General features: G+C 35.2%; 1 protein-coding gene across 3 annotated transcripts in view; it reads left to right on the top strand.

Moving 5' to 3' along the window:
* The window catches only part of AGMO (alkylglycerol monooxygenase), a 392,091-nt gene that overhangs the window by 172,355 nt on the left and 207,035 nt on the right, over positions 1 to 12,701 (top strand). The gene's annotated exons all lie outside the window — the stretch shown is intronic.

The following is a 12,701-nucleotide window of genomic DNA, read 5'->3' as shown; positions in this document are numbered from 1 at the left end:
CCATGGACCGTAGCCTGCCCGGCTTCTCTGTAGATGGGCTTCTCCAGGCAAGAATATTGGAGTGGCTTGCCATGCCCTTCTCCAAAGAATCTTCCTGACCCAGTGATCGAACCATGTCTCCTGCATTCACAAGCGGGTTCTTGACCAGTAGCGACACCTGGGAAGCCCCACTGCTTGCTGAGTCAAGTCTAATTTCTTGCATTTCCGGTTTCTCACGCACTGCTGCACCTATGTAGCTCACACCATGTGTCAGTCACTATGCGAAGTATTTCACAAGATGTATTTATTTGATTATACAATGTATTTATTAATGCAACCCTATTGTCTCTATTCAGAATGAGGAAATTGAGCTATATCGAGATGAAGAAACTAGTGTCGTTGCCGCTGTTAGTAGGAGATGTGCGATTCAAATCCTAGTAAACAATTATCTGTTTTTTCCTCCTTTGAAATCTTGTATCATTGAGTTCACATCTCTCAGTGATGTCCCAGTTTGTCTGGTCCACCCCCAATATATATCTGTGTTTCTGGCATAGCTGTTACTAGCACGCCCTTTCACTGTCTTCAAGTGTTCATGGTATACTTGTTGAGTTTTCCTCCTAAACAGCGCTTTTCTCTCTCTTTTCCTTTTCCTTTCTAACTGCCTCACCTTAGTTTATACCCTTATCATCTGTTACATAGATGGTTACAACAAAATTCTGTTTTTTTTTTCCTTTATTCATACAGATTCCTTTGTCTCCTATATACTTGTATACAGCTGTGATGGTCTTTTTAGAGCCCAAATAATATCAGGACACAGCCAACATTAACAACAGACATTTTCATAATAAATGGCTCTCGACTGCCTCCAAGATAGAATCAAACACCTTACATACATCTACAGGTTTCAGCAACCATGTAATATGACCCTACTTACCTCTCCAATCCCATCCCATTAGTCAGCCGGATCAGCTGAATACACGGGTTTTTGCTCCCTAACCACATCGAACACATTTTTTTCCTCTGTACTTGCACAGGCTTTTTCTTTGCCTTTCCCCAAACATTCTCCATGATGCAGCTCAATTACCAGTTACTCTGAAATGTCTCTTTTTCACCTCTTAATGTTAAGTGCACTTTTCTTGACAGTACCCCTGTGTATGTTTTTTTAATCCGTTTCCATATTGACAGTTAATGATTAAGAGCATGGGCTCTGTTATGTGGCATAAAAGAGATGACTTATCAGTTCCTGCACATAGGAAGCATTCAATTAATAATGGTGGTTTAATTTTTATATCACTGTGTTGTATTTATTGCTTAGCTCTGTTTCTCCAATTATTGTCTGAGTTCTTTGATGGCACCAAATGCCCCTAATCTCTTGTGTGAACATCTATGTACATGTATATGTTCATATATTATATACATATAAAACTGAATAAAAATAACTAACAGTACTTAAATAAACAGCTAGTTGTAACATTGATAATACTTATTAGTGTTAGATATTAGTAAATATATGGTGTGTACATATTTATATTTATAGGTAGAATATACTTATTCCATATCTCCCCTAATAGAATATGAATTTTTGAGGGTAGGGATTCCTTATCTTTTGAAATTTTAAGGAATTTTTGAAAAGAAGTAAGTTGTATTTCAAAGTGTATGCTTTTGAAAAATGCTTACTTTAACAAAAATCATGCTATTTTTCTACCTAATGCTTATTCCAATAGTACCTAATATAATAAACCTTTTGTTCTTGAAATAAGTTGAGACATTTCTCAGCACTTGTGCTCTCCTTACTCCCTTACTCTGTTTAACTTCTTGCTGAATTTCTGGTTCCAAATCTCTTTTCTTCTTTCAGTATTCTTTCTCCTTAGTATTTAATTTACTTCACCATTTTTAGGTTCTCTGTAAGTAATTGCATACTTAGTCTATAGCTCTAGTACAAATTTTCTTATGGGTTTCAAATCAATGTTTCTAATGTTTGATATAACTTATTGATAGGAATACTTAATACCACTCTGAGTCAACAGGTCTGAAACATGTTTCATTACAGCTCCTCCCACCTTGGATCATCTGTGCTTTTTTGCTTCCATTGTTCCTTGAAGACAATGTCAAGATGAAATCTTGGTGTCATCTTTGACTCCTTGATCTCTCTTGTAGCCAGTCTTTAAGTTCTATGCATGTTCTCTTTAGAAAGAATCTTTTGTTCTGTTCTAGTTACCTTTTAAGATAACACCCTCATCCTGCTTATTCATGTATGTATTAATAGTGTTTTCCACATGTATTGAATATATAAATCTCTTTGAAGCTCATATATTTAAAAACATTTCTTAATTACCTATTCTAGGGCCAAAAAGTGATTCCAATTTTTTGACCTGATTTGGTACCCCTTATTATTACATTTTGAGAATCACAGCCCCCTTCCAGAAACTGTTGGATTCTGGTGAATCTTTCCCAAAGGAAAAACTTGGTGAAATTTTAAGACTTTTATTGAATTTCCTGAAGATTGTCAATAGATTATTTTAAAATTCATATATCATCATTGAAAAAGTGTCTGTTTAGGGCTGGAATTAAATGGAGGCCTTCAGACACAAGACATGAGATAGGACTCTATTACCAGAACTGAAGAGGAAGACATTTCAGATGAAAGAGAGTAATAAACTTAATGGCTAAGAATATAGGTTTTATAGTCAAAGAGAAGTCTATCCTCTATTAGAGGTTTAAACAACTTCTTCACTAGTGTGATCCCAGAATCTAAAAGTACTTACTTAGTAGTAGTTCTATACCCTTTGTTGAAGGGGTGGGTATAGATATTTAGTAAAGTTATTTAAAATCTCTGACCTTGTTTCCAAATCTGTTAAGTGAAAATAGACTTATCTATCCTTTAGGAATGTTATTAGGATTAATGAAATAGCATGTGTTAAGTACATAGTCTGGAAAATAATATGTTTTCAATGAATGGCAATTATGAAAGAGCAAAAAAATACTAAACTACCTATTGGAATTGGTGAGACAGAGACAGAGCAAATAGAATCTAGTGTAACTGTTGTGCATCACTCACATGCATGAGAATTATTTGTGCTTATTTAAGATGTGGAATCATGGTCCCCTTCTAAGAACTCCAGAGTCTAAGTCTTTGGAGAGTTAGTGTAGGAAAACTTCATTTTGAACAAGACCTTTAGAGATTAGATTGAACATTGATGTGATGACATTTGAGCACAAGGACTGTAGGAACTGACAGTCAACTTCTTGAAGACAAGGACAATATTTTATTCCTCTTTGTTTTCCCATTGTCTCATGAAAGCATCTAACGCTTAGGGCCAGGTACAAGGTTGGTAATCACTGATATTTGTTGATTAATGAATGTCAAAGTAACACTGAAATTGGGAATATGATCATGACAGTCACAATGTACTGAGTCTTAGAATGAGTGAAACATTTGCCTAACCTCTCAGTTTATCAGTTATTTTCTTTTAACATTGGGTTACTACTACTACTAATACTAATTAGATGGTTTCTTTTCTCACTGAGTGCCCAAATTGTAAATATAAAATGATATTACACGAGAATGAAGTTTTATATAGTTGTGCTTATGAATATTTTTCATTTTCCCCACGTCAAATTAATTGGTGTTGTTAAAAAAAGGCACTTGGAACCCATGTCCCTTTGACGGAACACTTTCAGCAGCTACTTACATTCATTTTTTTTAAGGAAAAGTTAAAAGTCATAATCAAAATGTAAACTGAGATGAATTAAAATACAATGCTAACTTATCCATCTCTTGTCCTTTTGTTTGAGAAATAATACAATCGTAAACGATAGGAATCAGCCTTCAAACTAATTTATTATAAATGTGGTCCTTTAAAACCATTGTTTATTGTATAAACATAGCCTAGTCTCATTCTTCTTAAAACTAAGCTTTTAACTCTTTAACCCTACAGTATGGATTCATCAAAAAATTTACTCCCTATGAAGCTCTTTATGATCCCAACAGTCCTGATTCCTCCAGATTGTTTTATTTCCAAACTATAAATATTTTTTTTTCACTCCTTAGTGTGGAAATTTGGCTACCTCCATATTACATGCTTACTGAAGTAGAAAACTGCCTAATCAGATAGGAAAACATTTGGCTGTGAATAAATCAGCATTTGTCGAGGATTTCAAAGTGTGAAGTTAGGCAGACAAGCATAGATCCTAAGAGCTCTGCTCTCTCTTGCTTCCCTGTAGAGAAATCAGAGGCTAATATGACCTCCACTGCCATCTGTCTAAATACTTGAATGTGTTGTCTTGAATTAACACAACAGATCTAGTGGAGGGTGTAATTAAGATTTTATTTTTACATTTCACCACCAGGTGCTCTACAATATAAATTTATGCATTAATATGCAAATTGATTAAATATTCCTAAGGAAAACAATGAGTGTTTAAAGATCAACTAATTCAGATCAAGAATTAAAGTTATTTTAATATGTTGACTTGTAGTGTTTATGTATTTTATCCTTTGTTCTATGAGGAGTTGGTACAGATTTTCTTGAAAGTGAAAAACATATGACTATATATATATATATTTATGCGATAATAAAATCTAACATTGTCACTTACACTTCCTCTACATCAATAGTTAATTTACCTGCTACTAAATTGTATTAATTTCTATTGTTCTTTTGTGACCTTTTAAAAGATCTTAACATGGTGCTTTCCATAAAATACACCCTCAGTAAATGTCTATTTAATAAATGAAACCCACGTAGGTTATTTTAATTTCCGTCTAATCAGATGAAGTTCATGAACAAGGGAGAATTCTCTGCAGTGTTTTCCAGCAATAAGCAATGGGACTATTTGCAAAGTTGAACTAAGGGAAACTAAATAAAAGCATAAATCTTTACTAAAGGTGATTTTCAGCTTGAGACCTGGAAAAGGAACTCAATCTGCTTCTTATTAAATAATTTTTGTGCCAATTATACATTCAAATTGATTATAAGCTCAAATGTAATATCTGTATCGGGCATTGCAATCGATGACAAACAAAAAGACTGATTTTCTCATCATTTCCCCCAAAACTCAAAATTTTATGAGAAAGATAACTTTTTGGAAAAATTTTATTTCTGAAATAACTGTACATTTCCATTGAAGAAATGGACTGTAAATAAGCTTCCTATGGGAAGTATCTGTAATATGCTTCCTGTGGGAAGTACTTTATTTCTTTTTACTTCTAAAACCTAGCATACTTCATAGAAATGCAATAAAAGTTTACAGAATGAATGGAATTACTGACAAGAGACTTCTTGCTCTGATTATCTGTAAGTAGCTTTTAATAGTAGACTTCGATAATGACCTATAAATGACTTTGATAATGACCTGTAAATGTCTTCGATAATGACCTATAAATGCAGGTTTTAATCTGCTGAAACAGATTATTTCCAACACTAATATAAAACCCTTATCAGTACTTTGGTAACTAAAATTGTTGATTGACATTTGACTTTAGATTTAATGTTTAGTGCATATAATAAATATCCTTAATAGGAATAGATCTATGTATATGCATTAATAATTTTGCCCTTCACATGTGTAATCTGTAAGTGGGACTAATATACTGGAATATATTATTGAAAGGTCATAGAAATATTTATAACCAATTGCTTTTCAGAAAGATATGGGTAAACCTATAGATAATTGTAAAGATCTTTCCAAATAAGAGATTCATCACATTCTTTTCTACAAAAACACCCGTGGAGAGATAGCTGAAAGAAAAAAGGATAAAGTGAAAAATAGAGAGGGGAAGAAAGGAAGAAAGAATGAAAGAAAATTGGATAGAAAAAAGGCAAATAATCATAGTGTAACTATTAGTCTCTTATTTAATTTGGATTTGTACTGAATCTTGCCACTAATTAACCTGAAAAGTTTTGCCACTTTTAGACTGCACTTCACACATTTATTTCTCAGTTAAATATAATATGACAATAATTTTTATATCAGATGATAAATGTATTAGAAGCTGGCTTAGTTTTTCCCTTAAATACTGATGCAGTAAAAGCCAGAGCCCCTCAGTGGTATGGGTCCCTCTGGAACATCAATCATGTACGATGCTGTAAGAAGTCTTGGCGAGTTAGACTCAATGTCGTCACTGGAACCTACGCTCATCTGAATGCAGGTATTTTTCTACTGTGGAGATTTTATTTCACTTCACCCTCAACCCAGTCGCTCCTCAGCATTTATCATATTGTTAACACATTCATTTTTATAATGAGAATTCTGTAAAACACATGCTTTTTAGGACACATTTTCCCTATTATAATTTTTTCCTCTCAGACAGGAAGCATGGATATTTGTGCATCTCTTATTTGCAAAGAACTTTACAAATAACTATAAACTCATGCCTTCTTCCTAAAAAGTAAGTTGTTAAAAGTATATCTATCACCTTTTAATAATATGTTTCAGCATTTTAGTGCCAGTTTGCAGACAGAAAAACTGCAGGGTAGACATGCAATATGATATTCTCATATTCTAAAATTGGAAAAAAAATAGAATTAAGAGTTTTAAAAATTAGATTTAGAAAGTTATCTTCCCTAACCTCAAACGTCAGAGTGAGCTGAGAGGGGGCAATTTTCTAAGCAATATGGACAAATGAAATACTTTTCTCTTGAATTAATTACTTTTGTTGAAAGGAAGTCTTGTCATCCAACTTGAGCAACCATTAATTATTTCTGTATGCTTAATTATAAAAATCTAACCAAGATTTAAGAATCAGAAGAGTCAGTGAAATTAATTAAGAAATGTATTAAATGGACTGTTATTTTTATAAGAAATAATTTTAGACAAGACACTAATTTCGAACATTTATTTTAGTGCTTTTAGAGTTTAAGTCTAAGTGATTTTTCTATTTCAAAAGGAGATACATTTTTTATGTAATGTATAGTAATGAGAGAAACTTCTGAGAAGTATATCATGGAAAGAATTAATTGCAGCCAGTTCTTAGTAAACAGTTAAATATTTAATTTACCACATGTACTTAGTTTGCTTAGCTTATCAATTTACAAAGCAAAATTATTTCAGTTTGGTAACCCACATACTATGGAAATTTCATCATTTTTTAGGCCTCTAATCTATTCAGCTTACTCGGAGTGCAACTGGAGGGTGGATGGGACAGCGTGGGAGGTATTATGAGAATTCTCAAAAAATTTCAAAGCACTTGATGACAAGGAAACTGTATTTTCTGTTTCTAATTCTTTTCATTAAAACTGAAGTCCAGACAAACCTGTTCTAAGAGAGCATAAAGATAATTCAAGAAAGTCATCTGCCAATGGTTACCATAATTCAACCATCCCATCATCTACCCTGTGATTTTGTATTTCTTTTTGTTGTTGTTTTTAGCCCCTTTATTTTAGTTATTTATCTTAATTTTTGACTTCACCAGAATGAACATTATGTTTGGACTCACTTCCCTGGCTTTACTCTCTGAGGACATTTTAGACTTATTTTTTGCCTCCACCCTTGGGAGTGACTACCAGGCTCATTCCTTAATGTACCTCTTCCCCTCTGATCTCCCAGTTAGAAGGCAGAAATTATATAGAGCTTCCCTTCTGAACTACACAAGACTGGAGCTCAGAAAGACACTCGTGGTGTAGAGGTTCTCAGCCTTAAACTATTGACATTTTGAACCAGATAACTTTTATTTTGGGGGACTGTGCCCTCTGGGATATTTAGCAGCACTAAAACCCGTTGTGTGTGTACATGTGTGTGTGTGCTCAGTCATATCTGACTCTTTGGGACCCCATGGACTGTAGCCTACCAGGTTCCTCTGTCTATGGGATTCTCCAGGCAAGAATCCTGGAGTGTGTTGCCATTTCTTCCTGAGTCTGTGTGTCCTGCATTGGCAGATGGGTTCTTTACCACTGCACCACCTGCAAAGCCCATGAAGTGCACTAATCATTAGATACAATACTATTTCCCCAGTTGAGACAGTCAAGTGTATCTCCAGACATTGCCACACATCCCTTGGGAGCATAATCACCCCCTTTTAAGAAGAATCACTCCCACCTAAATGAAACAGTGTGGAGGCAGATTTATCTCCCTAGTACAATCCTGCTGAGCAACCACAATGTGTAAGGCACTATTGTTATGTACTGTGAAAAAATTTGAGAAATGAGAAGTCCAGTTTCTGTCTTCACAGAACTTCTGGAATATATAGGAAATGAATACAAATAACGAGAACATAGGACAACCTCACATAAAAGTAGTAATCTCTTGATGTGTATTCAGAAAGAGGAAAATGAAATTCCCTTTGGAAAAATAAAAAAGAGTGCTTGGAAAATGTAGGTAGGTCTTGGAGGTAAAGGTTTTCCTGGTGGCTCAGACAGTAAAGAACCTACCTTCAGTGCAGAAGACCCAGATTCGATCCCTGGGTCTCACAGAGATCCCTGGGTCCCTGGGGTCTCACAGAGTCGGACATGACTGAGCGACTAACACACTGGAGGTGGAACATGATTGCTGTGGATCAGAATGGAACATGAAGGTGTTGAGGAAGAATTGTGAACAGCTTTGAATTCCAGATGTTTGGACTTTTGTTCATTATGAAGATACTTTCATTTAAGTTTGTTTTATTTTTGATGAAGGGAAATGACATGATGAAACTCATGGCCCCTGTTCTCTTACTTTTACATTCAACTCTTTTCTACACCCACCATAAATTGTGGGTAGAAAAATAAGGAGTTTGTGACCAGTTCAACAAATCCAGTCCAGAGTACTTCTGCTGGGTAAATGTTAATTGATAGAATGCTGCTGCTGCTGCTGCTAAGTCACTTCAGTCGTGTTCGACTCTGTGCGACCCCATATATGGCAGCACAGCAGGCTCCCCCGTCCCTGGGATTCTCCAGGCAAGAACACTGGAGTGGGTTGCCATTTCCTTCTCCAATACATGAAAGTGAAAAGTAAAAGTGAAGTCGCTCAGTCGTGTCTGACCCTCAGCGACCCCATGGACTGCAGCCTTCCAGGCTCCTCCATCCATGGGATTTTCCAGGCAAGAGTACTGGAGTGGGGTGCCATTGCCTTCTCCGATTGATAGAATGGATGGAACTTATAAAATCGTTATTTTTATTATTTATTCATTTTTAATAGTTTATTATGAAACAAGTACAATAGCTTAAGAAATAATCTTGTTGGAAAACAATGATATCAAGAAATAGGCAGAAATATATTAAAGTTACTATCTTTGAAGATTGGATGGGAAATTAGCATCCAAGTTTTATAATATTGAAACTAAAAGCACAATATAAATAAGAAAGGCAAAGGATATAATCTAAAGCTGTCTGTTTAAGACATTGATTCTTAACCTCTGGGGACTAAAGGATCCCTTTGAGTATACTATGAAAGTGATAGTTTCCCCAAGAAAAATACCAATAGTCACATACTCATAAAATCTGGTAACACACTTGAGGGTGTTCTTGGCCTTCTGAAGCCCATACATGGCCTTTCTAGGCATCCATGGCCCTCGGGTTATAAAAAATCCTGACAGCAAACTGCAGCTACAAAACGCAGACCATTGTTTCAGAGATCTAAGAAACTTTATGCTATGCTATGCTATGCTAAGTCACTTCAGTATTGTCCGACTCTGTGCGACCCCATAGACTGCAGCCCACCAGGCTCCCCCGTCCCTGGGATTCTCCAGGCAAGAACACTGGAGTGGGTTGCCATTTCCTTCTCCAATGCATGAAAGTGAAAAGTGAAAGTGAAGTCGCTCAGTCGTGTCCGACTCTTAGTGACCCCATGGACTGCAGAAACTTTAGAAGTGCCTAAAACAACCATAAGCACAATTTAGAAGCTGAAATTCCTGGGCTCTTTATAAATACCTGGATTTCATCTTGAAATGTAGTCAGAAAGCATTTAGTTAGCATTTCCCATTATAAAAATGTAGATTACTTTTATTTGATGGGAAAAGTGCTGTATCTTTTAAAAGCAACATGAGAGAGCAATAGAAGGATTAGAGTTGAAACTGAGAAGACTTTAGGGCTCCTTCCAAGACATTTAAACTTGGACTAGTAATTTAGCTTCGCTGAGCTTCAGTTTTATGCTTTGTGATAATACAGTCTTGTACTATCTTATTTTTAAGTCCTCTATATGGTCTAAAATTTCACAATTTAAATTAACTCATCTACATCTAAAAAGACAAGATAAATAAATAACTTCTAAAAAATGAGAAGAGCTCCAATTATTTTCACAGTAACATATTATCAGGAAGTGATTCAAAGCTGGACATAGTTGAATTGCTAAACGACTGAATTTGCAGAAGTGGGCGATAATTAAGTTGTTACACTCAGTCCTAATTAATTATTAATGACTTTTCCATGACTTTGAATCAGAAGGGTTTTTTTCAGGAGAGGTTCTGACTGAGCTGTCTGAATGATGAATCATCTCCCACACCGAGGTGGTCTTCCCCAGCTCCAAGGTACTCATAGGAACTACCAGGAAATTTGACTGTGGTTGCCTGTGTTGTACTTGGCATTTTACTTAAAAAAAAAAAAAAATTCGCTTTCAGTATTGATATCACCATGCTTTAGCCTGCAGAAGCAAAAGATTTTCTTTGAGGAAAAGTGCTTGACATTAAAAAAAACAATGCCCTCAGCCAAGGCTCTCATCATGTGAATTCACTCACCATTTGTGTGGCTTTAAATGTGGCTGCACACACACCAGGACCAGGGATCAGAAATGCATCTGGGTAGCAGAAGCCGGATAGTGTGGCCTCCTCCACCCCCTTTTGTTGTCTGTTTTTGTAACATATGTTAGCCACCAAAGAGACAAACAAGGATAAATGCTTTTCTCCTTTCCCATCTGGTTCTCTGCCAGAGATACAGGGCCTGTGCAAAGCATCAGATTTCAATGTCTCGACTGCTGAGAAATCCCACTTTTTTGTTCTCTATCCATCACCATTCTTCTTCTCAACAAATATTTTTCCATCAAGTACAAAGCAATGGAGTCCAATAAAATCCAGGGTTGTTTCCACTAACTCCCCTCCCAATTCCTGGTCATTAATAATGCATTTGTAGGATAATATTTTTGCACCTTATTTCATAGAACTGTGGTCTGATATAAGGGCTATATATCCACAACATTTTGAACTCCTGAAACTAAAAATTACAGAGTTTTTCATATATAAGTGAGTTCTTGTCTATGAATCAACCAAAGTCTGTTGTTTGGACCTCATAATACATTTCTTATGGAAATAACTTTGAAAATGACACTAGAACTATAGATTAGAAAAGAGAGACAAGAAGAGAGAGAGGAGCCTAAATCAACATACACTACATAACATTATACATCCTTTGCATTGCAAACATTTGTATTCTTTGCATGTCTGTTCCGTAATGGAAACCAAGAAGCCCTTAGAAGCTGGTCAGCAGGGTACGGGGCAAGGACTGTTTCTTTCAGGTGTGTAAACAGTGAGTCTCATAAGGAGATGCTGGTTGCACCTGCCTCATGGAGAGTTGCGGCACTGTTATGAGGCCGTGCTGCTGTTTCTTCTACATTAGGAACCTTCAGAACCCCACAAGCTGAGGACTGTGTGGCTGCTGCCACAGTCCACATTTGCAATTTTAAATTGTAAATTGGATGTTTCAATATCAGAGGTTGCCAAAATGTGATTAAACTCTGCTACACGAAGAGTTATAATCTAGACGTTTTGTTTGGAACTGTAGGGATCTATTAATATTTTCAACTGGTTAAATGAGCATGACTGTATAATACCAGAGCAGTGATTTCTTTTATTAAAAATTTTCAAGCATTCAGAAAACGAGAGAGAATAATACACTGAATCTTCTTAGCTCTATCACTTCAGTTTAAAAATCATTATGATATCTTATATTAACCTATAGTGGAAAAGAATATGAAAAAGGATATGTCTACCTGAATCACTGTGCTGTACATCTGAAACTAACACAACATTGTGAATCAACTATATTTCAATGAAAACAATGATTTTGATTCGTTTTCATTAGTTATTTTTTTCCTTCTAATTGCCAAATATAATGCAGCAAAACTAGATTTCATGTCATGTATGCTTTAGTTATACAACTCAGAAAGCAACTGCATTTTCTTATGTAGTGACAATGACATCATAACTCTTAATAAACGTATTTTTATTATGTCATACCATGTTTATAATCAATTTTCTCTCCTTGCCTATAAAATATATTTTATATTTGGTTTGTTATCTAAACAGGATTCCCCACAATACATTTGGGTGTTATGGATCTTAAATATCTTTGTGTTTGGAGCAGTCCCATTTCCCTATTTTTTTCTTGTACCATTGACTTGTTGCCAAATCTATGCCGGTGTCGTTATTGTCAGTGATGTTTTTTCCCCTTAAGAAGTATTTAACATGTTACTTTATTCCTTATATTAAGATATCCTTTAAAGGGACATTAACTTTGGAGGTGAGCAACCTCTTAAAATATCATTACAGTGTACTGATTTTGTAATATGTAGATTCTAACAGATCATTTAGATTATGATTCAAGAAAAGTAAAAGACTGTTATCTCCCATCATTGATGGAAGAAAGAATAATGTGATCGAGATTAAAAGAGTTGCCACATTGTTTAATATTAATCATATACCATAACAAATGTTTTATATATGGCCTGCTCTTTTTAATGCTACTTGTCTGGTTTCTACATTTCTTGAAGACTCTGGCACAAGGGATTCTTACTGAGAAATGTTGGGAGAGAACATT

This window comes from Bubalus bubalis, chromosome 8, assembly GCF_019923935.1.
Source record: "Bubalus bubalis isolate 160015118507 breed Murrah chromosome 8, NDDB_SH_1, whole genome shotgun sequence".
Lineage (NCBI taxonomy): Eukaryota > Metazoa > Chordata > Mammalia > Artiodactyla > Bovidae > Bubalus > Bubalus bubalis.
This window is presented reverse-complemented; position numbering and strand designations above follow the sequence as displayed.